A 27,954-nucleotide genomic window follows, 5' to 3' on the forward strand; every position below is an offset into this window, starting at 1 on the left:
GGTCGATTTGCTTCTTGGCAATTCACCATTCCCCTAAGCTTGACAAATCAATTCCCAAGAGGGAGTGTTGTAGTAGGGCAACTATTCAATTCTTAGAGAATCTAATTTGTAATTAGAACTCGCCAATCTTGGTCTAAGGTATAGCAATACTATCTTGTGATTTAGTCGCAAGAGCATATGACCTTGGAGACTTGTTGCACGAGATAGGTGTCAGTACCTAACTTGAGGGATTACATCTCTCATCATACGGTATTTCCTGATCAAGAATACCTTTGATCAAGATATAGGATTTGGGAGTCCCATTGACCCCAATCCAAAAGCCTAATCCTACTAGGCTGATAAATGATTTGGCTCTATGGTCCCTAAATTCCTTGCGAAAGTCTAGCATTTCGACATCTAATCCTTAGGGTGAGAACCCTAGATCATTCTTGCATGGTTGTTTAGATAACCCTAAAATTCGTGAATGTGGGCTGAAATTTTAAGATCGAAAATATTAAATCGGCATCCTAAGTGTGATACTAAGCAGAATTTTAACATAACTTAACCCAACCTAGCACATTGAGGTGACCGTCGTATGCTAGCTAATCATACCTTTATGAATTTCATGTAAGCTACTCAATTACACACAAATTACTTAATTGATCTAACCAACTTACGATTAAAGATTATCTTCCCTTTAAAGATGCAAATACTTTTCTCTAAAATTTGCAAGTACTTTCCTTAAAAGATGTAACTGTAAGATGTATGAGATGTATCATTCCATGCGAATATGCAATTTCAAGACCATAGGCCTTTCACCTTTATGTAACTATAGGATCTACAATGATCTTTCCATCTTTCCTTGCCCTTTTCGATTTTGATTGACATTAAGAACTATCTCTTATAAACCTTATGTTTATGCATCGAATTCAAAGCTTTTGTATTTTATTGAAGATGCATCCTTTCCCCAATTGTGAACTTTGATAAAAGAACTCTATGCATGGATGCATCATTCTTTCATGACCAGATGCTGATGAATACGTCATTGATTTAATCCTTCCTTTATTCACCTCACTTAACCTAAAATGTTGTTATCATTTCATGCGAATTGCATACTATATGTTTTTTTATAAATCTTTTCCTTTCATTGCAACTATTTATTCATCATTAAACAACCTTCTACAATTAACCTATATATGAGTCACAACAAGTGATTTATTACAAATTCCATAAGTGCATCTTGTGCTATATGCCCCATCCTTTCCACAATGTGAACCTCCCAGTACATAAGAACATCCCAAAATGCATTCAACCTATATGTGTGATGCAACAAGGACGTCTTTGCACAAGGGCATCTTGCATCATACATTCAAAAATGCGACTACCCTTGACCATGGTAGTGTAAGCGTTATAAGCACCTCGTCATGTAACTGAAATTTTTAAATCGAAGTAAAATATATAAATTTTCCAATGCATTTAAGTCTCTCTATGTGAATTAAACTTGCTTTATGCATCCTTTCCATGTGAAGATATTTTTCAGAACCTGGGCATTTAATATCAGGGCATTGTCCACTCTCATGCTTTGGGTGAAAGCTCTTGCGTGTGCTCCTCTCGATTTTTATTTAGGAGCCATTGATGAAAATAATATCAACTCAACAAACTCTCCCTTGGACTCCTTATGAATTCCAAAATTGCTTGCAGCCTGGAATCTCCTTCATAGCATAAGAATTAAGCCTTGCAAAACACGATCTGTGAAACCCAAAAGCCGCGGGTGAACTTGGTATATTGGAGCTTCAATAGAAGCTTCTCAAGCTTCTGATTTTTAGAGATAATGTGATGATGATGATGACTAATCGGATGATGATGGTGAAGATGATGACAAATAATCAAAGGATGAGGAAGATGATGGTGATGGCGGCAGCCTGACGGCGTTGGCGGTAGCTTGACGGCACTGGCGGCAGGCCCGGACGATGGCCTTGAAGTTTGGGAGGGGGGTTCATATAAGGTGGAGATGGGTATGGTTAAAGGAGTGGGAGAGGGGGGGGTGGCTACACAGGTGGCAGTTGCATGCTTTCCTCCCCATGCCCCTCCATATTAGCTCTTACACACACTCTCTCTCCCCACCATGCAACGGGAGAAGAAGAGGGAGTTTTAAAAAAAAAATTACAATTACACTGTTTATAAGCACACTGTTTCTGATGCACAACGCGGGGGATGATATTGTTATTACACGAGGATGGAGCACTTAGGCAAGAGTTTTTTTGTTGCAGGAGATTACTTCAAATTGCTTTTGTGCGGGATCTAGGGTTTTATAATATTTTGTTGTAGAAATATTACACATTCTTTGCCCTCCCTTTTAGCATGCTTTTCTTCTATGTGATCTTCCTTAATGCCATGGTGGGAAACATAGTGAATCTTGATATGGTTGCCCCTATGTTCCCTAGGGGCACTTTGAGGTTATGCATCTATAGGGGCATTCTCTATGCTTGAAAACCTTCATCTTCTTTCCATGGACCATGATGCTTATGTATCCAGAGGTTGAGGCCATTATTGCACAACTCCATTAAGGACCTATGGTGCAATTGGGCTATGTTGAGATGACAAGCTCAACACATGCAGACATTAATGGTGGACCGCCTGGTTAGATGGGTCCACACATCTACACTTAGCACGTCGGTGGTCATTATGACTCTCACATGGCCACTAACTCATTACTTATTATATTCAGGTTGTTACATCTATTTATAGCTAGCACAGTTATAGCGCCAGTTGACTAGTGTATAGGTTATGCATTGTTTGACTTAGTAGGCCACTTTCCTTTATGTTGTATCTTATCTATACTTTGTGTACATTGTAAAAAGTGTGGAAGAAGAAGAAAAAACTAGCAAGAAAACGTTTTGGCCTCCATCTCTCTTCTTGTCTCTTGAGTGAGCTTCTCCTTGTGCATTCTGTGTGTGCTCGGCGCAACATCTTGAGTAAGTCCCCCCACCACATGATTCTTGACATGGTATTAGAGCTGCACCACTGATTGAGACTATTTTTGAAGGCTAAATCAAAGGAGAGGAGCCAAGGATTCGAGCAAGCAAGCAACGGGTAAGAAGATCTTCCATTCTCCACTTCTTCTCTTGGACAGTGCCTGTGGAGGCACCGAAAGCAAGGCAGAGTAAAAATCTCAGATTGTAGTGAGATTTGGTGTGCGTGAAGAGCACTGTGTATTGTGTAGATAGAACTTTTAGGGCTTTTCGCTGCTATTTTGGCCATCCGAGGTCATTTCAGGTCCCTTTTTAGACTCGCAAGGTTGCGGACAGTAGTTCGAGGTATCCTGCAATTTCAGTTGTGTCTATCGTACACGTGCACAAGTTACAAATTTCAGATCTGTAAGTTCAAAGGTGTTTAACAGCAAATAAACACAAGGTTTATCTACAAACTGGTGCAGATTTCATGTATTGTTGAGCAGACAATGAAAAAGGTTGTCTGGTGTATTGGTGTGCACTACAGGTCGAGGGTTGCAGAAGATTTGCTTGCTATTTGGTATTAGTTTTGTGATAATGGCAAAGAACAATGGAAACCCCATCATTGAGAAGCTCGACAAGAATAACTACCCTTCATGGAAGTTCCATGACACAAACTTCCTTATTGGAAAAGGCCTCTACGAGTTTGTTTCAGGTGAAGAAAAGGAGCCAAAGGTGAGTGATCCTCCAACTGCAGAAGAGACAAAGGCATGGATGGAATGAAATGCAAAAGACAAAAAGGTCATGTATTGGTTGTCTGCAGTAATTGACAATAATATGCTGGGACATATTAGAAATGCAGAGAATTCATATGTATCTTGGACCATACTTAAAAGTATGTTTTTCATAAATACAAAGGCACGAAAGATTCAACTCAAGCAAGAGTTAAATACATTGAAGAAAGGAAAGATGTCTATCAATGAGTATGTACTGAAGGTAAGGAGCATTGCAGATGCCTTAGTAGCGATTGATGCAATTCCCGATGATGATGATTTGGTGTCATCTACCTTGGGTGGACTTAACATTGAAAAGTCTTGGAAGTCTTTTGTAACTTCCATATATGTCAGAAAGCCATTTCCAGATTTCGATGAGTTGGTCTCCCTTATGATCACTGAAGAGATCAACATGCAGAGTGAGACATCTAAAAAAAGTGGTAAACATGCCAAGCTTTCTACTCCAGTTCAGGAAGGGGACATGGCAGGTCCTCTTCAAGAGGCCGTGGTACAGGCCATGGTAGTGACAACCAACAAAACAGATTGAATCAGCAATTTGGCGATATGCAGGTTTCAAGAGGTCGTGTAACTTTAGAGGCAGGGGGAGCTTTAAAAGAAGAGGTGGATGGTAGAACACAGGTTCTAACAACTCTGGTATTGTGTGTCACTACTATGGCAAAACAGGTCATATTGCAACCCAATGTTATGCTAAGAAAGATAATATTCAGAGTGGTAAGTTACAGCAAGGAAACTATGCATCGTCTTCACGACAGAATGAAGAAAAAAATGAACGTCTGTTTGTTATGCAGCATATACTGAATGCTATCACAAGAAAGGGAACACATGATGATGTTTGGTATGTTGATTCAGGTGCATCCAATCATATGACCAGCCATGCAGAATGGTTTGGAGAGATGTAGAATTTGCAAAATACAGGTTATGTGTAGATGGGTGATGACTCATGCCACCCAATTTCACACATTGGAAAAGTTCCCTTGTCCTTGCATGATGGTAAGACAAAGAGTCTTTCAGATGTATTACATGTGCCATCTATTACAAAGAACTTGGTGTCAGTTGGTCAGATGGTAGAGCAAGGGGTGCAAGTCAGATTTAATGCAAAGGGTTGCTTTGTAGAAGACTTCAATGACAAGTGCAGGTTGGTTGCAAAGGGAAGTAGAGTTGGACATATGTTTACTCTGGATGCTGGAATTCCTACTATGAATGCTACTATGTATGCTAAAGGAAAATGTGTTGTTGTAGATATTGAAATTTGGCACAAACGCATTGGATATGCAAATGTAAAAAGGCTGAAATTAATGTAGTCCAAAGGGTTGGTTACAGGTTTGCCTACATTTAGAATTGCAGAATTTCATAAGTATGCAAAGCATGTCAGTTTGGTAAGCAGGCAAGACAACCCTTTTCACATGACAGAGATGTAAGTAGAAATATCATTGATGTTGTGTATACAGATATTTGGGGGCCTACACAAAATGTATCTCTTGGAGGTAGTTCATACTTTGTCACATTCATTGATGATTGTTCTAGAAAGCTGTGGGTATATTTTATGAAGGAAAAGAGTGAAGCGTTTGATCACTTTAGAAATTTCAAGGCTGCAGTTGAAAGAGAAACAGGCTTGAAAGTAAAGTGCTTGAGATCAGATGGAGGGAGAGAGTACCTCTCGAATGAGTTCAGTGATTTTTTGAGGTCTCATGGGATAAAGAGACAATTCACATGCAGGTATACCCCACAGCAAAATGGTGTTGCAGAAAGAAAAACATGCATATTGTAGAAGTTGCACGGGCATTAATGGCTGAAAAGAATATGCCCAAACATTTTTGGTCTGAGGCTATCCATACTACTGTCTACATTATGAATAGAATTCCCACAACTGCAGCTCATGGGATGACTCCTGAAGAATGATTTATTGGCAAGAAGCCTGATGTATCGCATTTGAAGGTATCTGGTTGTGCTGCATATGTTCATGTGCCAAATGAGCTACGGAAGAAGCTTGATCCAAAGGCAGAAAAATGTGTCTTTATTGGATACTCTTTAGAGTAGAAAGGGTATCACTGTTATAACCCTATCACATGTAAGTTCAGAGTGAGTAGGGATGTCATCTTTGATGAAATGAGTAGTTGGTATGAATCTAGTGGTGATGCATTGGATGATGATGATGATCATGACACTCATGTGCAGGCTGAAAAGCAAGAATCACGGACTCTTAGTGGACCAGAGACATCATCTGGTAGTCCTTGGTCTGGGAGACTAAGGAGTAGCTCTAAATCTTCAGGTGCATCTAGTAGAGACACCATCTGGTAGTCGTTGGTCTCGGAGACTAAGGAGTAGCTCTACCAGAGACATCATCTGGTAGTCCTTGGTTTGGGAGACTAAGGAGTAGCTCTACATCTTCAGGTGCATCTAGTAGCACTATAGGTAAAGACAAAGGAAAGAATAAGGTGTTAATTGGCATTGATGTAGTTCTTGATGGAGATTCCAATGGCTCAGAGAGCTTGGATGATGAGCTTGGTATTCCTTCTGTCAGGACACCAGGTGTACAGAGAGCTCATAGTAATGTAAAGGATCTATTGAGTGATCCGGTGGTACCTTAGATCTAGCAGGGTCAGATACCCTGTTAAAAGATTTGGTTTTGAAGGTTATGTAGCTCACCACTATGCTTATATGGTGAAACTAGTTGAGGATGTTGAGCCCACTTTTTTTGAGGATGCTGTTGGTCATACTCATTGGGATGCAACAATGGATGAGAAGATGGCTGCATTAGAGGCCAATAAGACTTGGGATCTAGTATCATTGCCAAAGGGCAAGAAAGATATTGGATGTAAGTGGGTTTATAAGATTAAACACAATGTGGATGGTTCTTTTAGTAGGTACAAAGCTAGGCTGGTTGCAAAAGGCTATGCCCAGACATATGGCATAGATTATGAAGAAACCTTCAGTCTAGTTGCTAGGATGGCAACTGTCAGATGTGTGATTGCTTTGGCAGCCAAAGGTTGGAGGTTGCAGCAAATGGATGTGAAGAATTCCTTCTTGCATGGTGATTTTCAGGAAGAAGTGTATATGGATCAGCCAACAAGTTATGAAGATTTAGAGCATCCCACGTATGTGTGCAGGTTGAAGAAGGCGCTCTATGGGCTCAAGTAAGCACCTAGAGCATGGTCTGACAAGATCAGAGAGTATCTTGTCAATATTGGCTTTTATGTTTTTGATGTTGATCACTCACTTTATGTGAGAAAGGGAGATGTAGGTTTGGTCATCATAGTCATCTATGTGGATGACTTGATTATTACAGGTGATAGTGATAGTGGGATTGCTCAACTCAAGGACTTTTTGAAGAAGAAGTTTGAGATGAAGGATTTAGGTGAGCTAAGGTACTTCCTTGGCATTGAGGTGATCAGATGTAATGATGGTATATGGCTGTCCCAAAGACAGTACGGCTTGGATATGTTGTCCAGTATGGTATGACAACATACAAACCACTTTCAGTCCCGTTGAAGCAGAATGTAAAGTTGAGGGTTGATGTTGGGGATGAGATAGAAGACCCTACTATGTTCAGGAGGATAGTGGGAGTTTGAACTACATGACCATTACAAGGCCAAACTTGAGCTACACTATTGGTCTTGTGAGTCAGTTTATGCAAGTACCTAGAAAGCCACATTTGGATGCAGTCAGATGCATATTGAGATATGTGAAGTCCACATTACATTATGGACTTTTCTATGAGGCAGGTACAACTGTACAGGTGTTTGGATACACAGATGCAGATTGGGCTGGTAGTATGTCTGATAGAAGATCTACTAGTAGCGGATACATGTTCTCTCTTGGTAGTGCAGCAGTTACTTGGAGCAGCAAAAAGAATCTACAGTTGCTTTATCAAGTATAGAGGCTAAGTATAGAGGTGCTGCTGTTGCAGCATGTGAGGTAGTATGGCTGCAAAAGTTATTGGTTGATTTAGATGTGCAAGTGGAAGTTCTAGTTGTCACTTATTGTGATAACATGAGTAGTATACAATTGGCTAGGAACCCTGTATTCCATGCCAGGACAAAACATATTGAGGTACACTACCACTTTGTGAGAGAGAAGGTACTAGCAGGTGAGGTTGACCTGGTGTATGTCAGCACACACGATCAGATAGTTTTTGATACTTGGAGTTGCAGAGATGCAGTTGAGCTTGAGGGGGAGTGTTGAGATGACAAGCTCAACACATGAAGACATTAATGATGGACCGCCTGGTTAGATGGGCCCACACGTCTACACTTAGCACGTTGGTGGTCATTATGAATCTCACATGGCCACTGACTCATTACTTATTATATTCATGTTGTTACACCTATTTACAGCTAGCATAGTTATAGCACCTGTTGACTAGTGTAGTCGGTTATACATTGTTTGACTTAGTAGGCCACTTTCCTTTATGTTGTGTCTTATCTATAATTTGTGTACATTGTAAAAAGTGTGGAAGAAGAAGAAGAAACCAACAAGAAAACGTTTTGGCCTCCATCTCTCTTCTTGTCTCTTGAGTGAGCTTCTCCTTGTGCATTTTGTGTGTGTTTGGCGCAGCATCTTAAGCAAGTCCCCCCACCACGCGATTCTTGACAGGCTAGGCTCACTATGGGCTTACTATGTAATGCCACCAAGAAAGATTAATGTTTTGTACTAGTGGTGATAAGGAACTGTCCAATATTTTCAAAATTTCACAGATGGATTCTTTGTTTGGCCTGGTGTGTTGGGCTAGTATAGGTACGCTAGTATCGGCTTAGGAAGATGGAGAAACTCGAAAAAGTGAAGCAAGAGGTCTTTAAATTTTTCTTGGAGGCCTTATACCTACACAACATGCCAAGACCTTCAAATCGAAGGTGGCCTTCATGTTCTTCTTGGAGGATTGGCTATTTCTCAATTGGTTAGAGGTCTTGCTAGAGAGGATGCTCCATGAATGCAAGTGGGTGGCAACTTGGTCCATTTCTGTCAAAACCATGCAAGTGATGTGTAATTAGCACTTCACCTTTTTATTCATTGTACCTAGGGATCCCCAATCTATTTGGAGCCTGCTTGTTTTGGGCCTTCACCATCCCCTAGTCAAGCTAGCAAGATGGGCCTAGTTTTTGCTCACTAGGGCTGAGCAACATCCCTAGCTTCAATTTCAAGGCACTGCTACTGATGTGGTTTCATCAACCTCTTTCCTCTCTTGCACGTTCTTGATCAGCTCAATATTAACATGCAAGGCATTTGTTTCGTTAGTGCATTTAGAGATAATAAGGTTTAATCTTATTAAGATTAACCTTATTTTTAAACTCCCCTCCCTCAAGATCAGCCAGTAATGCCATAGATTTATTTTTCCCTATCCTTATGATCTTGTACGGACCTTCCCATTTGGGCTCAAGTTTTCTGGAAATAGTTCTCTATGTGCATCATAATATAGATTTAACTGTCTCTTCTTAAAGGTATATTTCTTTGCTTTTAGATCATGCAACCACTTCATCGGATGCTTAGCAACTTCCTGATGCAATAGACTCTGCAATTTGAGCTCATTCAAGTGGGCCAGAGTCATAAAGTGCTCGAAGAGGGCATCCTCATCACCCAAAGAATGATTGATTGTAAATCTTATGGTCGACAACTCAATCTCTAAGGGAAAAACCCACTCCTCTCCATAGACTAGATTAAATGGGGTGTGGCGAGTGGATCATTTAAATATCGTGTTATATGCCTGCACTGCCACATATAATTTATTATCCTAGTCTTGCTTCTTTTCAGACACTATTTTTGATAGAATACCCACAAGTTGCTTATTAGTACTTTCGTGCTTAATTTGCTATGTTTCAGTCAGGCTTTTAATCACCTTATTTAAAAATGAGTTCTACAGTCCAATACTAATTCTTTTGGTGGACCTAATCGACATATAATCTGCTCTAATAGGAAAATGTTAGTCTCTTTTGCATCGTCCTTCCTTGTCACTCGTGCTTCTAACCACTTTGTAAAGTAGTTAGTCACCATGATAATATATCTCTTTTGTGCAATCGATGACGGGGTAATAGGACCCACAAAATCAATGCCCCACTTCTCAAATGGAAGTATAGCCATAATCGAGGTAAGTGGTCACTTCATATTCTCCATGCTGTCATGTCGTTGACAAGTATTGCATCTCTTAATATACTTGAATGCATCTTGGAAAATAGACGGCCACCAATATCGAGATCTTAAAGCTTTTGTGCAGTAAGCCGCCCAACAAAATGCCCTCCACATGCGGAGTCATGACACTCTTCCAAAATGAATAGATCCTCATCAGGCATCACACATCAACAATAGATATCATCAACCCCCTACTGATATAGTGTTCCTGCAATCAAAGAAAATTTCAAAGCCTGTTGTCTAATTTTCTTCTTTTATCACTTTAATAAACCGGCTCCAACCTCTCCTGTTGATAGGTAAATCATAATAGCAGCATAACAAGATGGGATCAAAGCCCCGTATCAATTTTAAACATTTCCTTGATATCACTTTCTTCAACTAAAGTCTCTTTCGGCTCCTCGAAGTCCACAAGGCATTCCACAATACCCTGCAATTTCGGTGGCTTACTTCTAATCTCATAATCAAATTCTTGCAAAGTGATTAATCAGTTTTCTAAACAATCGGGTGACTGTAGCTTTTTTTCATCAGCAATCTAAACCCCTCTACCTTGGTCTAAAAAACTATCTTCTCATAGAGAATGTAGTGCCTGAATCTATGCATGGTGGTTGCTGAAAATATATAGAATACTTCACCTCTTTTAGGTGCTTTTACTAACTCATGTTTCACATAATCAAAAGCTACCTTACAAGGGTCACTCCATTCAAATAGAGAATTGAAGGATGATAGATTTGTTAGTGGCAACATTTACTCTGCCAGGGCATTTATAAACCTCTGGTAGTACCCCACATATGAAAAAAAGTTGTGTATTTCTTTTGGAGTGTGCAGCAGACTCATGGCGACTATGACCTTAATCTTTTCAGGGTCAATCATGATCCCTATTGAATTGACCACATGACCTAACAATAGCCCATAAGGAACTCCAAAGATGCACTTCTGTGGGTTAAGAGCTATGAAAAATTATCGGTGCAACGCTCAAAACACTTCCGCAAAGTAATCAACTGCCTTTCTCTTATGGTGGTTGCCCCAAGGTCATCGATAAATACTTTCAAGTCCTCTGGGAAGATGTCACCAAAGGTCTTGTTTGTTGTTCGTTTCCAGGAACTAAGTGCATTGTATAAACCAAATGCCATCACATGGTACGCAAAGGTATCAAAGACAGTAATAAATGTCGTTTTAAGCTTGTCCCCTTCTGCAATAACCATCTGGTTATATCTTACAAAGAAATCCATGAATGAATATATTTCCCTACCCACTAACTGGTCCAAAATATGATCAATAAAGGGCAATGGGTAGTAGTCCTTAATTGTCTGCTTATTGAGCTCTCTAAAGTCTATGCAAAGCCAGATTTGATCATTTTTCTTCTTCTTGATAACAACATGTGAACATCATTCAGTGTGCTAAATAGGGAAGATCAAACCAGCTTGTCTGATTTTTGGTAACTCCTCAAACAACCCGTCCCTCAGTTTGAAAGGCATACGCCTTACTTTTTGATGCACATGACAACTACTTTCCTTTAGAAGAATGGTATGAACTACCAGGTTGGGAGAGATACCTCTCAGCTCATCATAACTCCAAGCAAAGATGTCGCGGAACTCCTAAATCAGGGACACATAGTCCTCTCATTCTTCTAAACTGAGCATGGATCCTAATTTAATTGGCCACGGATCATTCGGCGTACCAAGATCTAGCTCAATCACATCCGCATCCCTTATTTGATCTCGAGGCTCTATTGGCTCATTCAAAGTTATTTGATAGACGTCCTCTGTAGTGGACCCTTCTTTGGATTCATCACTTGATGTCACTAGTAGATACATATTCTAATGTCTCTAATTCTGTAGAGGATAGAGGAGGTCTCTCACTTTGAGGAGACTCAAGATAAGCATCAACTACTACGTGGCAGGCACCTCTACCAAATATCAATCGACCAACGAGTATATCCCCTTGATAGTTTTCTTGCAAGATCCAAGGTCTACCTAGCAACACTTGATACCTAGGACACCTTGTGAATCTAATCACCCTATAGTTTAGAAGGCATTCTATGTTTGCAACAATGATGTGGACCTTAGTGATGCAACCTTTAGAATGCCTTAGACTATCGTTAGCCATTCTAAGAATCCAGGAGGCATGTTTTTGGATTGCAAGACCTAGCCTCTCCATCAATTTAGAACTCGTGATGTTAATAGAGGATCCCGTATCTATGATAGCATGATCCACTAGTATTCCATCAACATAGGCTGCAACCCTTGGGCAATGTTTTCAGCATGCTCAAACCAATCATCTCCTACATGCGCTATGCCCAGAGGTTCTACGATATACCCAGTACACTGGATCTTTTTAAATTCCTTGCATACTCCTAGAGACCGCTTAATTAGCTACAAGAGATTCACGTCTAGTTTAACTTCACAAAGAGAGCTTGCCAAATCAAATTTGTGATAATTCGCTAGAGCTCTCTTCTCTTGCCAAACCATTCTCTCTTTTGGTTGTTAATTTGGTTTTGTTACTTCCTTCTTAGCTTTTTCCTTCCTCCTTGGTAAGTCTTTATCCTTTAAAGGTCCCCCTTCCATGTCAGGTTTAAGGACTTGCATCCCTTTGTAGTCTTGTTTATGATTTCCATTGATAGGTTTTACATTATCTTTGTCACCTTCTCTACCCTTTTGACCTCTCATAATGGCCCACGGATTAGAAGCTTCAGTGCCATTAACCTGTACGGTCTCAATGAGGCTAACTCCATTGCTACTAGGCAACTCCTCTACAGTAGCCTTACCTCTTGGAAGGAGTTGCTTCAGCCCACCATCTTGCTAAAGATTATTCTCTTGCGCACAATGATTAACAGGACCTAACTGTCTACTACCTCGTTGGAGAGAGCTAATCTTACTCCAACAGGTGGAAGCCAAATGGCCTTCCCACAAATATCACATTTGACGTTTGGACAATTTTGAGGGTAGTGCTAGTTGTCACACCATTTACAACTAAATCTCGAGGGTGCACCCTCTTTAGGGCATCAACTCCCTATTAGATTCTATTGTTTTTTAAGGAAATTAAAATTAACGGCTATTTGTCTATATTGTTTGAAAATCATGTTAGTGTAATGCTTCATCATATCCTTAACTTTGCTAAGGACATTTGATGCACTTAACTCAGAGCCATGATCATCCATTCATCGTCCCATTGACCTAACAATTTGATTGGGAATTGGTTGTTGCTGACTCAGAGGAGCAATGTTAGGATTTGATGTTTGGCCTCCAACGTTTGGTGGAGCCACCCAACTAGCCATAGGCATAGTCACACTAGAAGGAACTAGCAATAAAGGCACATTTTGGACCATGCTTCCTCTCACATTTGGGTTAGTCATGGCTATCCCTTGACTTCCATTGCCATTTGTTCAATGCCAAAAAATTTCCTAAAACTAAACCCATATTAAGATTGGTTTGAGAGGCATAGGCCACTTGTAGTCGAGATTCTACTTCTTGTGCTCATCTAATGGCAGTGTCTACATCCGGTAAAATGACACTACTCAACTGCACCTAAATATTGAAATCCTGACTATGCAAGAAATATTGCAGTTGGGCAGCTGTTGGAATAGGGATAGAGGTTTTGCAATTTGCGAAAGAACTCTTTTAACTTCTTGGCATATGCTTGGATATCCTCATGTGGCTCTTGATGTGTCACATTTAGTATACATAGCCAGTATTGACCACCCCTTTCAAGGGTGAACTCCCTTTAAAAGGCTTTGAAAAATAAATCAATAGTGGTTATGGTTCCAGCCTCTAGGCTATGATACCAGATGGTAGCTCTTCATTTGAGAGTCATGTTAAAGAACATCATTAAATGTCCTTCATCTTGGATACGACAATTAAACATCAAATTTTGAAATTTGTTAATGTGCAGTTCCGCATCCTCCTCCCCCAACCCATTAAAGATGGGCAGGGGCAAACCTAAAGATGGAAAATCCACTGTTTCAACATGTACATCAATAGACTGTGCCATCATGGCAACAACTAGATTCACTACTACTACAAGGGTCCCCGAATAACTAGAACTAGACCTCCACTCCAAGTGGAGGGACTAATTGGAGGGGGGGGGGGGGGGGGGGGGAAGAACTAGAGCTTCCTCCCCCTAATGGACTATGTGCCAAGCTAGGGTTATTAGAACCCCACCCTTGCAAAGCTATCGGGCCACTCCTTTGTAGAGAGTACCTTCTATTTATCTCAGCCAGACATCTAGCTCGTTCAACCCTTTCTTACTTTTGGAGCTCCGCTTGACAGTGGCATACACCAGAGAATATGTCCCAATCGACCAAGGCATGGAAACTGCCACTTGTAGGCAACTCCTGGCAAATGCACTACTTGTTGATACCTAAAATGGGCCTGACACTAGCTCTCTAGCACTAGCCAGACCTCTAAGACACATAAGACACCCCGCACGGCCTCACGACCGAGTGTTTAAGGGGCACACTACACTAAAATCTAATATCAATCTTGCATTTGTAGTAGGAAACAATCCAATGTTTACCCTCCCCTACTCCTCACAGGGAGATCCCATACACATTGGTATTATATACAAAGTATAACATACATAGGAGGCAAACTCTCGACTGAGTACCGTGGCCCCACTACAGCTCTCCTACATCTCAGGGATTGGCCCCTTGATGAGCTGCTCCAACATAAAGAATAAACATACAAGCTCCACTCTTTTGTATATTGAACGATCCAGGAGTTGGTATTTCCTCACTAAACTTACCCCAAGGAACCGCTCGTCTATCCTACAGCCTAGGAATCCTCACACACTCCATGTTGGTCATTTATTTAGTCAATCAAGTGCCATGCATCCAATTTATACGATATGGCATGCAAAATGAAAAAATTCATGACCATTGTGTGAAAGCATTTTATGATTAGAAATTAGCCACATGGTGTGCCAAACAATCCTTTAATGATTTTCGATCTACTCATTATTGCTGTGTTGCTAGAGACTAGCACTGAGTTTTCTCGTGCTACTAGTCTCCTTATGCTTAAATTTTTATTAGCCTATATGCTATGCATAAACCAAATGAATCAGAACTTGATATATTTCCAGCATTCTCTTAGTTTTACAATCTCGTTCCCCCCTAACCATTGCATAGGTGTAGGGTTCACTTTTATATCATTTTTCATATGAAAAGTGATAAAAATGCACTAAAACATATACACAAGACTGAAATCGATCTTAATCCTCATTCCTTAGCCTTGTTAAACATTCACAAACATTAATCATATTTTTTCTTAATTTTTAAAGTACAAAAACCCATTTTTCTCTTATTTTTCATGTTTTCCTCTATTTATCTATTCATAAAAATAGGCTATTTTCTGATATATGATTCTTGAATAATTATGATAGCCGAAAAATCATTTTTATCAGAATTTTATCCCACATGAATTTCGTTTCCCCACGCAAAACTAACAAAACCTTCATTTTCACTCTAAAAATGTGCTTTTTGGGTTGTAATTTAGTTATTATGACTACATATCATTACAGTTCTGCATTTATTTTATGTGCAACCCTCAATCATGATGCAAAAAATATTGAAACAAATTTTTGTTACATATGAATTTCATTTAGACCATCAAACAATAAAAACAAGCAAATTTTGTTTATAAAAATGAAGCATACCGCTTATTTGCATGTTGCAGATTTTTTGCCCAATCATTACGGGTAGCCAATGGACCAACCAACAATCATTGTTTAGTGCTAAACACCTTCCCTCAGTCTCCTCTTGATCTTGGAGCAATTCAATCACTGCCGAACAAGAATCCTTCAGCCCCTCTTCTTCTTGATTCTTCATACACGAACCCCTTATTGGAGGAGAGAGATGGAGGAGAGAGAAATACTGAGTTTGGATCTCAACAACCAGGCAGCCATTGCACAAGTTGGAGGCAGTGATTGAGAGCAAGAAAAACCAAGAATTCAAGGATGTAATTGCTATTTGTTGTTCTTCAGCCCCATTGCCTCTCCAAAACCACATGTCACCAAAATGGAGGGGGGCGGCATGTACTGTAGGCCGCCATTTCAAAATGGCACCCCCTGCTCCCCCTCGCACAAATCAATTTTTTTATAAAAAGGGCCCTTGAGGGCCCCCTAAAGGGCATGCCCAAAATTCTCGCCCCTTCTACCTTCTTCGGCATTGCCTGGCCTTGTATCTTCAACGTCTCGCCTCCAAATTGTTCTCTAAAAATTTCTCCCTAACTGTCTCAGGGTCCCCCACTGCAACCAGTTCCAAAAGTCCAATTTGACACCTGGAAAAATTATGAAAATTCTGCAACCATTACTTGGTGTGTCTTCAAAGTTCTTGTGAAACCTGTCTTTTGCTTGCCGCTTAAAATCAACCCAACTGCACCTGCTGCCTTTGATGGGATCCAATTTTCTCCTAAAATGTGGATTTTTTGCAAATTTTTAGCACTTTTTTAGGGCAAAAATACACCTTTCACACACACACACACTCTCTCTCTCTCTCTCTCTCTCTCTCTCTCTCTCTCTCTCTCTCTCTCTCTCTCTCTCTCTCTCTCTCTCTCTCTCTCTCTCTCTCTCTCTCTCTCTCTCTCTCTCTCTCTCTCTCTCTCTCTCTCTCTCTCTCTCTCTCTCTCTCTCTCTCTCTCTCTCTCTCTCTCTCTCTCTCTCTCTCTCCCAAGCCCCCTTTAGCTCTCTATCTTTGCAAGAAAGTCTCTACTCTTCCACCTCTCAAACTAGGAAGATCCCAAGAAGGTGACGGAAAGAAATGGAGTTTTGCTATAGTAACCAAGAGCAAGCTCATAAGCTCTCATAAGAATTTCCTGGTTTTCTTTGAGATCTTGCATGCAAGAGATGGCCACACAAATAAGAAAACGAGACTGTACCATGTATACATGACCTTTCATTTAAGATTTGGGTTCCCACAGCTCATGTTCTCTTCATGCCTGCCTGTAGAGTCTTGTGACCTATCTAGACATCCTAACTCACTCCAATCTCATGCCCCTAAATGCACATTAATTTGTAATTTGCATGATGCTCATAACAGATTATTTGAACCTTCTTGATATTGATCTTAATTCTTGATTTTTTTGGATTACTCAATGAATTCATGCTATTTTTATCTTTTTTCTCTCTTGACGAGCACTTTTTTCTCTATGCTTTGAATTCTACTAATTGGATGCGATCAATGTATCTTCAAGCTATCACTTTTGGGTTCTCCTTGATCCTTGCATATATCTTGCTTTTTACTTCTTTTGACATCTATTGCATCTTTTTATGTATGCTCATTGCTTGTTGTTACTTGTTGATTTTGTAGCTCTTTTGCCAAAAAGATTAATATTATCCCCCTCCTAAATAAGTGCCAGTCCCTTCGCACTGGTGGAGCCCTTGAGAGTTGCATGGAATGGTTAGAGGGAAGGTAAGAGGTCATGTGTTGACAAAGGAAGGTGTGGTTGTTGGTGGTTTCTCTCGCTCTTCAAAATACTGGTAGGGAAAAGTTATGTGTGATGAGCAAGGTGTAAGTGGGTGGATGTGCGATTGGGAGATGGGTTTGTCAATGGAATTATTCTAAGTTGATGACATTGGACCTTATTACCAAGGCTGGGCTCTCCCACTTTTTGTGGCTCTCTCATTGTCCCTACTAGGTGAACTGAGATTCCCTAGGTTTGTCCCACACTTGAGGACCCAATTAGTGAGAGGTTTGGTGTAGGGAGGTGGGGTTTAGGGTGATAGGTTTGCCATTTTTTGGGATATCCTACCCTTGAGGATCGTGAACAACTATGAGGGAAGTGAGGATTGAAATAAGAGGGAAGGGGGTTTTGGAGGTTGAAAAGGGTATAATGGATCATGACCATGGTCCATTTTTCACATGGAAATTCCTAAGAGTGTTTTATTTTGGGCAACTATTCCCCACCTCTCCTTTGATCTTAGGTTGATGGAAGTAGGGGCCTCATGGATCTCTCAAAAAATTCCTTTCTCATCATGTATGTCTTAATCGACAAGTGGGTATTCACCGTTATTGAGGGCAAGAAGGAATGATTGCAACTAGTGAATTGGCTTTCATTCGTGTCTTTCAAAAGGTTTAGGAAGCAATATGCAAGTAGCATGGTAGGTCAAAGTATGAGCCTAGCTATGGCATACCTAACTATTCTTACATTTATATTTTAAAAAAAGGGGTGGAGTCCCCCTTTCTCAACTTCTCTCTTTTGACTTAGCAATACTATCAAGAGCTAGGTTATCATAAAGGTTGGATCTAGGCAATTGTGAAATGTATCTATGAATTTATTGAATGCAAGTGCTAGGTCCCACTCTTGAAACTTGAGGCAATGGATTGGCTTTCACATTGAATATTGGGGGAAAGTGGTACCTTCCATATGTGTTAGGGTCATAATCAATACCATGCCTTCATGGGTAGGGTAAATGCACAAGATCTCCTCTTTCCTTAGGCAGTGCTCCATAGAAGGCCATCCATGCATCATCACTCTCCTCCAAGATAATATGTCTCCAAGCTGGCTATGACTCAAATCCAAACACTCGTTTAGGCTTTTCAAACACCTTATTATGCCAATACCTTGCCTCCTCTCCTCAGCATGAGTCAGTATCTTATAGCTTTTGATCTAAGCATCTCCTATGCCTAACACTGTCCCAATCTCAATCACCTGCTTCATGACATTCATTGGGAGTATTTGCTTGAGATTTTTCATTAAAAGGTCATCAGTGCATCCCATGACTCCATTCTTTCTAGGGTTGTGAGCTCTTATTCCCAGTGTATGCTAACTTCTTGTGGTTCTCTCAAGAAGGACATCTTTGGCACTTATTGTGGCTTTGCCTTAATCTTTAGTTCCACTTCACCCAACTGATTTTTCCTCCACTACTTTGGATTTCTATTTGCACTTGAAGAGAATAACTCTTCTGGTGAGTACTCTAGTTGTCCTTGTGTGTGGGATGGTTCCAAAGTATCTTCCACATCCTAATCAACTAGTGGTCATGAAGGGTTAGGCTCCTCATGAATCATAAATCCCAATCTTACTAATTGCTCTCTTGTAAGGACTTCTTATTCAAGATACTGGGCTATGTCACCTTGAGTGGGCTCTTACTCCGATAGTTGTGGTATGGCCTCAAGGTGTTTTGGAGGGCTTCCCTAGCCACTTGGAGTTTTCTCTTCAATCCCTCCATTATGTCCTCTTCTTTGATGTTGGTGACTTGTTTACAAAACTCTTTTGTTGGATTATCATTATTTTTTCTACCAAATGGGCTCTATCTTCTACTACACCTTTGTTATGCTTAGCCTTTGCAAGTTTGCGATCAAGGTCCTGCATAGGCCATGAGCTTCCTTCCTCCCATTGTTTGATATTTTTCCTTGCTTGCTCCAACCCTCGCTCTTGCCACTTTATCAAGGGTTCGAAATTGTTTATGTGTTCTTTCTTGCTTCATTGGATGTGCTCCTTCTCCTGGGCTAGCATGGTTATAGATCTTCATGTCCTTTGGTGATTTCCTCACATTACTCTACCAATTTGAGGGTTCTCTCCTTCATTCGCTTCACTTTTTCATCATCTAGCCATAATTGTACAATTTTTCAATCTTGCTTCTTCCGCCTCTCTTCTTGTTCTTTCTGCCATAAATTTTTAGGTCTCCTCATGGAGAGCTTCTACCTTTTCTCTATTCTCTTTCTCCTATCTATAATGTGCTAGTAACTCATCATACCTATCATTATCTATCTTTTTTCTAGTCGAGGTGGCTAGCTCTATTTTGAGAGTGTAAACCTCCCCAGTGTATTGCTGCCAGAGCATTACATAAGCTTCCTTTTCCCTTTCTAAGGCTAACATTGCTTGCTTCCTTTATTCTTCCTTCTGGTTCCTTTGCTCTTTCAAAGTCTTGAGAAGGTCATCAAAGTCCTGTCTAGTTCATTGAGTGATACGAGGAGCCTGAGATGAGGTGTCTTCTAGCCTTAACACCTTCTCCGTCCTCCTTTTTGGTTCAATTGCTTCTATCTATCCATTCAAATGCATGGCTTTGAGATAAAATATTCATCAAGGATAATGAACGCTCTCAGGAAAGTTACTATATGTATATCCTTTACATCACGTGCATTCAAGGCCTATTTATAAATAACCTTATTTGTGAATTTTTCTTGAATAAAACATAACCCTTTTCTATTCAATATGTAAATAACCCTTTATGTTACACCCTTGTGTATTTTAAAAATGTATAAAAATGGTATTTTAAAAATACCTAATTTTGAACCCATGTGATGCACACATATATCCATGAGTAACTTACCCGAGTGAATGCCCAACCAATGCATTAATGAATCGACTGTAGCACCCCATGGATAAAACAAATTTATGAAATTCCCTAGGACAAGTGGGTGGTATTAAGGCCACAATAGCAACCACCTTTTTAGGGTTGATGGCAATACCAGCCACACTCACAACATGACCTAATAACAAACCATAATGCATCCCCAATACACACTTCTGAGGATTTAGCACTATGCAATACTCATGACATTGCTCAAAGCATACGTGTAGGAAAATCAACTGTCTATGGAGACTCATGATAGCTATCCCCAAATCATCTATGAAAACCTTCAATTCTTCAAGAGATATATTGGCAAACATATTGTCCACCGTTCCTGGCCAATACCTAGGAGAATTATGTACACCAAAATCCATCACATGGTATGCAAAAGTATAAAAAATTGTAATGAATGTTGTCTTTAACTTATCCTCTTCAACTATGGACATGTGATTATAACTCATGAAATAGTCCATGAAAGAGCATGTCTCTTGCCCTACCGAGTGATCTAAATCTGATCGATAAAGGGAAAATGATAATAGTCATTCACCTATTGCTTATTTAGTTTTTTAAAATCAACATATAGGTGGATTTGATTGTTCTTTTTCTTTCTTGTTACTACTGGTGAATACCATTTTGTATGTTCAACAGGAAAGATAAGACCGGTCTTCCTGAAATGCATCAATTTCTCAAAAAGAGACTCTATCAACTCAAAAGGCATACATCTAACCTTCTACCTCATTGGCTTACTACCTTCCTTCAATGGGATTGTATGCATGAAAAATAGAGGGGGGAATCCCCTTGAGTTCTTCATAAGTCCATGTAAATATATCCCTAAACTCCTGTAGTAGGAGTGCTACATAATCTGCATGCTCATCAATAGATAACATAGTGCCAAGTTTAATGAGGTAGGGATCATTAGGAGTACCAAGATCTAGCTCTATCACATTAGCATCATGAATCTTGTCCTTTTCCTTTATTGGATCATTTAAATATATTTGATAAACCTCCTCAATTGTGTAGAATCCTCTTCAAAATTACTAGAACTTGAGGTTCCAACAACAATTGAAGTTCCCTCGAGTGCATCCCATCATGTAGTGGGAGGTAATGCCCTTTCATCCAACAAGTGCTCAAGGTATGTATCCAAAATTATTATCTTTAACCCACATCCAAAGATCAGTTGACCAACTGGGATGTCCACTGAACAATCGAGATATGTAATATCCACGGACATCAAAGTAACAATTGATAGTTTGGCCTCCCAACAAATCGGATAACATGGAAGTCAAGGACACACTCAATATTAGAAATATTTAGGTGTACTTGTGTTACTATCTCTGCATGTTGTCTTAGGCTATCATTATTCATTTCTAAAACCATCATGACATCCTTTTGGATTGGCAGACCCAGCCTCTCCAATAAATCCATCCCCATAATGTTTACAAATGAGACATGGTCCACCACCACATTTTTGATCAAGATTCCATCAACATATGCATGCACCCTAGGGCAGTGCTTCTCTACATGATCCCACCATTCACTACCCACTCAATTTTGATACCAAAAGGTTTAACAACATAACTCATTCGTAGGATTTTCTTAAATTGCTTAACAATTTGGTGACAATTGGATTAGTTGTAGAAAATTCACATCTAGTTTGACTTCACAAAGCATGTTTGGTAGGTCAAACTCATGAAAGTTTGCCACTACTCTCTTCTCTTTCTAGAACCAACCGCTCTTTTGGCTTCTTGATAATCTTAGCACCCTCCTTTTCCTTCAATTTTCATTTTCTTGTAACCATAGGCTCCTCTAAAACAACCTCATTCTTAAGAGGCCCCGTCTAGGCATCTAACACCTTCTTATCATCCGTATTGGGTTTAGGGTTGACTTTGCTCATACTAGGATCATCTTGTTGAGCATCTTTCAATTTTTGACCCCTTGTTACTACCCTAGCATTGTTAGGAGATAAACTCTCACTGATTGGCAAAGTTTGTAAAGTTTCAACCAAACTTACCCCACTAGGTATTTTCTTGAGTGTGGCTTTACACCTTTGAAAATTTTGCTTAGGGCCCTCTCCTTTAGTATTCTTGTTATTTACATGATGGTTCATAGGCCTAGGTTGCTGACTACCTTACTAGAAAGAACTAACCCTACTCGAATAAGTAGAGTTGGTTAAATGCTGAAACTTCCCACAGATATTGCATTTGACATTAGGACAATTATGAGGGAAATGCTGCCCACCACAACACTTATAGTAGCTGAATCATGATGGGACCCCATCATCGGGCTCTCTAGTATCCATCAAGTTTTGTTGATGCTTTAAAAGGTAATAAATCTACGACAATCTAGTGGTATTGCTCAGTGATCATATCTATATAATGTTTCATCATATCTTTTACTTCCTCTATAATGTTTGATGCAAAAGACTCATAACTATGGCTTCAAGAGCTACCTCTGTCACACTAGGTTGTTGCACAAATTGTAAAGGGGTCACTACTTGCACATATCCTTGGTTTACAAAATGAGCTCTTTGGCTCATAGTTGGCTTAACGATATTAAGAGGAGTTGGAAACAAATGTAGGTTTTGCACCATGCTTCCTCTATCATATGGGTTGGTCACTTGTTATTGGGGGCTGCTCTTTTGCTAAGTGTGGCAGTTCTCTTGGCATTTCTAAACATGTTGCTCCCATGTTGTGTAACCCTAGATCTTCTCTCCCTATGCCCTTGATGCATAGGCGGCTTCTTGTAAGTGGGACTCTACTTTATCTACTCAAGTTATAATAGTATTCATATCCGCTAGAGGGACACTACTCAACTGCACTTGGATATTAAAGTCCAATCCATGCGAGAAATATTGCACTTGAGTAGCGAGTGGGATAGGGATAAAGGCTTGCAACTTACAACTACAACTCCACTAGAAGTGGGTTGAATTATTGGGAAAATGGGAGCACTCAAGATTCCTCCTCCTCCTAATGTATTGTTTGTGGTACTAGAGTCTAAGGCCTCTCCCTCATAGGGATATCGGGCTGGTACGTTGAGGGGAATACCTCCTAATGATTTCAGCCCACCATCTAGCCCTTTTGGCTCTTTCTTGTTTTTGGATACTGTCTTGATGGTGTCTATTGGAAAATTATGGGTCTATCTCGATTGTCTTTGGCATAAACCAATTGACTAATCCCTAATCAACCAAGATTCGTAAACTACCACTTATTAGTGACTGTTAGAAAATGCCCGGGCCATTTGCCTTGGGCCCAACACTTGCTCTAGGGCTCTAGCCACGAGCCTCATAAACTGACCTAAAAAACCCCACGGTCTCCTCACCAAAAGCATATAAACACTATAATTGATTTAATCAAAGAATGTGTTTGCATATACTATTTTTAAATCATAGTCCAATGTGTTTCCCTTTTCGACTCAAGCAATTAGAGTACCCAAGCATAATTGTGTAAAGTACCTTGTAACATAAAAAATGGGAGTTCCCCCTAGCTTATTGCTATGGCCTCACTACACCTCTCATACACTAAGATGTGCCATTTCAAGATAAAGCACATATGCAACATAGTCATCTCTTTTAATGAAACGTTCTAGGAGATTCTTTAAACCTTACTACTTTAGTCCCCCAAGGAAATGGTTTGACTAGATCTATGGCTTAGGGAACCTTGCACTCAACATTGGTTAATCGTTCAAAAATAAGTACTATGCATCCAAGACATAAATCTCTCGATACCATGCATGAAAATATGGATGCAAAATGAATGCCATAGAGTGCACAAACAAGGAACTAATAAATTAAACCATGTTGATGTGCATAAATAATTCTTTTCATGATTTCACCTTAACGTAGTGCATCATTGCCAAGGTAGCATCAAAATAATTCAGAAATAATTCATGCTACTACCCTTTTCAAGACTTAAAACAAACAAATTCTTGCCTATCCCGAATTTGGGAGAGGCATAGCTTTACATTCCAAATTTTCTTGGCTATGGTATGTGCCCCGTCAAGAAGTTTAGACACTATATTATTTATGAGAAGGTGGTGTTTTTCACCAAGGTAGAGGGATGGCCCTTACTAAACAAGTTTCAACCCCTTGATTACCTAGTAGCCAAGTGGTTGATTTCTTTGCAAGAGTTTGACTATGAGATTAGGAGCAAGATACCAAATCTACATGGTACTGTTGAGTGTTTGGTTGATTTTGGTGAGTCTAAGAAAGAGTAGGTTGATATTAGTGACTAGAAGTATTTATAAAAAATTGATGCACCCTCCATTCTATCATGGTATGCACCTATTATACATTATCTATCAATAGACAACCCAGTGAAAACTCTTTCTAAATCTGAGAAAATGAATATTAAGTAGCAAAGCACTTCACTTTTTAATAATAGTGGGAATTTTATATAGAAAAAGTGTGGATGAGATTTACTATTGTTGTGTGGTGCTCAATGAGGTACCTTTTATTCTAAAGGAATGTCATGACTCATCATGTGGAGATCATTTTTCTTTCAGATGGTTCACACCCCAAAAAGCTTTATGTGTTGGCTATTGATGGCCGACAATGTTTCAAAATGCTTTTGCACATATTAAGCATTTTGATGTTTGCTAGAGACAAAATACTAGGGAAAATTGTAAGCGGTCGCTTAATCCTATTATTGTAACTTTTCCCTTTGAGAAGTGGAGCATTGATTTTGTTGGACATGTGCATCCTTTGTCTATAGCGCAAAAGCGTTATATCATTGTGAAGATGGGATATTTTACAAAATGGTATGAAGCTCGAGCTATGATGAAGAACAATGTGAAGGAAATAGCTAGTTTCATTATGGAACAAATAGTCTACAATTTTGGTCCACCTAAAGAGCTTGTGTCTAACCATGGAACACATTTTCCGAATAAGTTTATAAAATCTTTGACTAAAGCTCTAAAAACTAAGCATAATAAAACCACCCCATATAATTCCCAAGAGAATGGACAAGTAGAGAATACTAACAAGCAGCTTGTAGGGATTTTATCCAAGACTATATCTGAGGGTAAGCACAATTGGGACAAGAGACTTCATGTGAGGGTAAGAACAATTGGGACAAGAGACTTCATGTGGCTGTCTGGGCTTATAATATGACATTCAAGAGAGCAACAAGCCATACCCCATTTAAGTTGGTATATGGGGAAGATTGTGTCTTGCCCTTGGAAATTAAGTTACCCATGGCGAGGTTTGCATTGAATCATTATTTGGGTGAAGAGGAATCATTGTAGGAAAGGTTGACCTCTATAGTATATTTTGATGAGATTCAATTGTAGGCTTTGTTACATCAAGAGGTAGGGAAGAAGAGGATGAAGCACTTCATGACCTTTGTGCTAAAAGATATAAATTTGCGAAGGGTTAGTTGGTCCTATATTATGATGGTTGTCTCACGAGTTATTTCTTGGCAAGTTAGAACCCAAATGGGATGGTTCTTATATAAGATTGCTTGTATAAGAAAGAATGACTCTACATCCCTTTTTTAAGATTTGTGGTAGAGCTTAAAAATGAAGTAAACTTTAATAAGTTGAAGCCCTATTATTTGTAGGGGCTAACTTGGTACATTTGTAAGTCTTTCAAGATCCAGCTTAAACTTGTAGTAGGTGCCAAAGCAATCTGATGGACACAATCATTTCATATCTCGAACATGCATATTTAGAATAGTATTAACACCAAGTTCAAGTGATTTGGTGGAGTAAGGGTTATCATATTACTGAGTGGTATGATGGATCTTTTATGTGGGATATCTACGTCCACCATTGTCATAGGGTTCTTACTAGCATCGCTATTATTGAGTTTAGTAAGGAAGGAGGGATTTTACTCTCTCTCTTGACTCAACTTTGACTACCAAAATTATGACTAGACCGATCGGTATGGTGTGGCCTATCAATGAAGCATGGGTTTATATTTTGTATTTTCACGGAGCTTCACGAGGGCCTACTAAGCATGCGAGTGTGGGTATAGTTATTAAAGATCCCCGACAAAGAGTCGGTAGGAAAATGAATGTCCATTTAGGCACTACTTTTACTAATAACATGGTAGGGGTGCCAATTTTGGGGCCAACTGGGCATCAAATGTCCAAGATTAAAGTATAAAGTGTACATTATACAGGGGGTCAACATGGTGTTGTCCATCTTGGGGTCTTAATCATGGGATTGAATGTAGCCTGACATGATGGTATCCACCAATTATTAGTGAAAGGGAACTCGCATATAAATAATTGAATGGGACTTATAGTGTGAGGGATCCCATCTTATAGATGTATCTTTGTTCAGTCTTTGAGATACTGCTGATGTTTGAGATAGTGACTTGTTAGCTAGTTTCTCATTGATGGAATTATTTTGCAAAATCTTTGGCAAATTATGCCTCTATTGAGGATATATTTCTCAATTGTGGTCCTGAGGGGCCATTAGAATTGCCCAATCTTATTAACCCAAGACTATTCTAGGGATTGCTTGTTTTCGACATGTCTCATTATGGCCTCCAATGACTAATATAGGTGATGACTCAGGTAGAGGTCAACTATCTTTCTATTCTTTCATGGACGCATAGGATCATTAAACAACATATTCGTCAAACACCCCTTGCTATTTATGTAGGGGGCATAGCTAGTAATTTGATAAATTAAGTATAGGACCTAAGCAACTCATCCCTTGGTCTAGTGTTGTCTTTTAGTATGACTCATGTGGGGGCCAAGTGTTTGTTTTCAATAGTAAGATGCTATGTGGTGTGCTTTATAGTTATCTTTTTGTTAGGCCAAGAGTATTTTATGTTTGATTTTGTTAGGCCAAGAGTATTTTGTGTTTGATTTTGTTAGGCCAAGATGGCCGTTTATTTTATAGAGCACTATTTGATTTCATAAGGCCAAGAAGGCCATGTATTTGTTTGGTGCGGGTGCGGTTTATGTTTTCTTGTCTTAATGCTATACTGAACAAATTCAATGAAGTACTTGGAGTGAGCCTCTTGTTGCATTGAAGCTTTTTGTGGCCAAGTTCAGGTGATGTTCTTCCTTTATGAGTTTGTTCCCTTTGTGCTATATATGTACACATGTATATGGGGGATTTTCTTCTTTTAGAAATTGGAAATCAAGGCATGAAGTCTTAGGATTAGGTTAAGTGTGTGTAGGGAGGTTGGAGCAGTTGTTTGCCTCTTGTGAATGAATTTTTGGGTACTCTAAGAGATGTTTTGTGAGTAGTCCTAGTGACTCCATCTTGCTTGCCTAATAGGTAGCTGTTTCTAGGAGTTTTTGTTAGTTGTGAGATAGGTAGAGAAGCCTACCAAATAAAAGAAATAGATGAAACAATGAATATATCTAGAAACTAGCATATGGAGGCATGTAAAAAAGGGTTCTAACCCTTAGAAAAAAAGAAAAAGGAAAGAAAACAAAGAAAAATTCTAAGTGCAGATGATCATTGTCTTATGAAGGCTTAGTAGGTTCCTGGGGATGAGTCAACCAATGCCTTGTCTTCCAGGGGGTGACATTTACCTGAAAAAACTAAATAAAGAAGGTTGGAGAGAAAATGGAGTGATCGAAAGAAGAAACGGCTTTAGTGTCACCATGTGAGAGCTTGGTAGATTCTTGGGTACCAAGACATGATCTAAGATCGTGATCTTTTGTCCTTGGGTCACAATACACTCAGGTCCCTCCTTTTTACACACCCAAGTATCAAGTCCTAAAGTGTAAACAAAAATCCAAATCAAAACTATCTAAAAATGAAAGACTAGGCAATTGGAGTCCTTGCCTAGTAGAAGTTGCTAGTCCAGTTATCCTTAGTTAGGTAGGTAGGTCAGATCACCACTTAGGATGACTTCTTTGTAA

Source organism: Lygodium microphyllum, chromosome 24 (genome assembly GCF_053477565.2).
Source record: "Lygodium microphyllum isolate KBCC chromosome 24, Lygodium_microphyllum_v1.1.10, whole genome shotgun sequence".
Taxonomy (NCBI): Eukaryota; Viridiplantae; Streptophyta; class Polypodiopsida; order Schizaeales; family Lygodiaceae; genus Lygodium; species Lygodium microphyllum.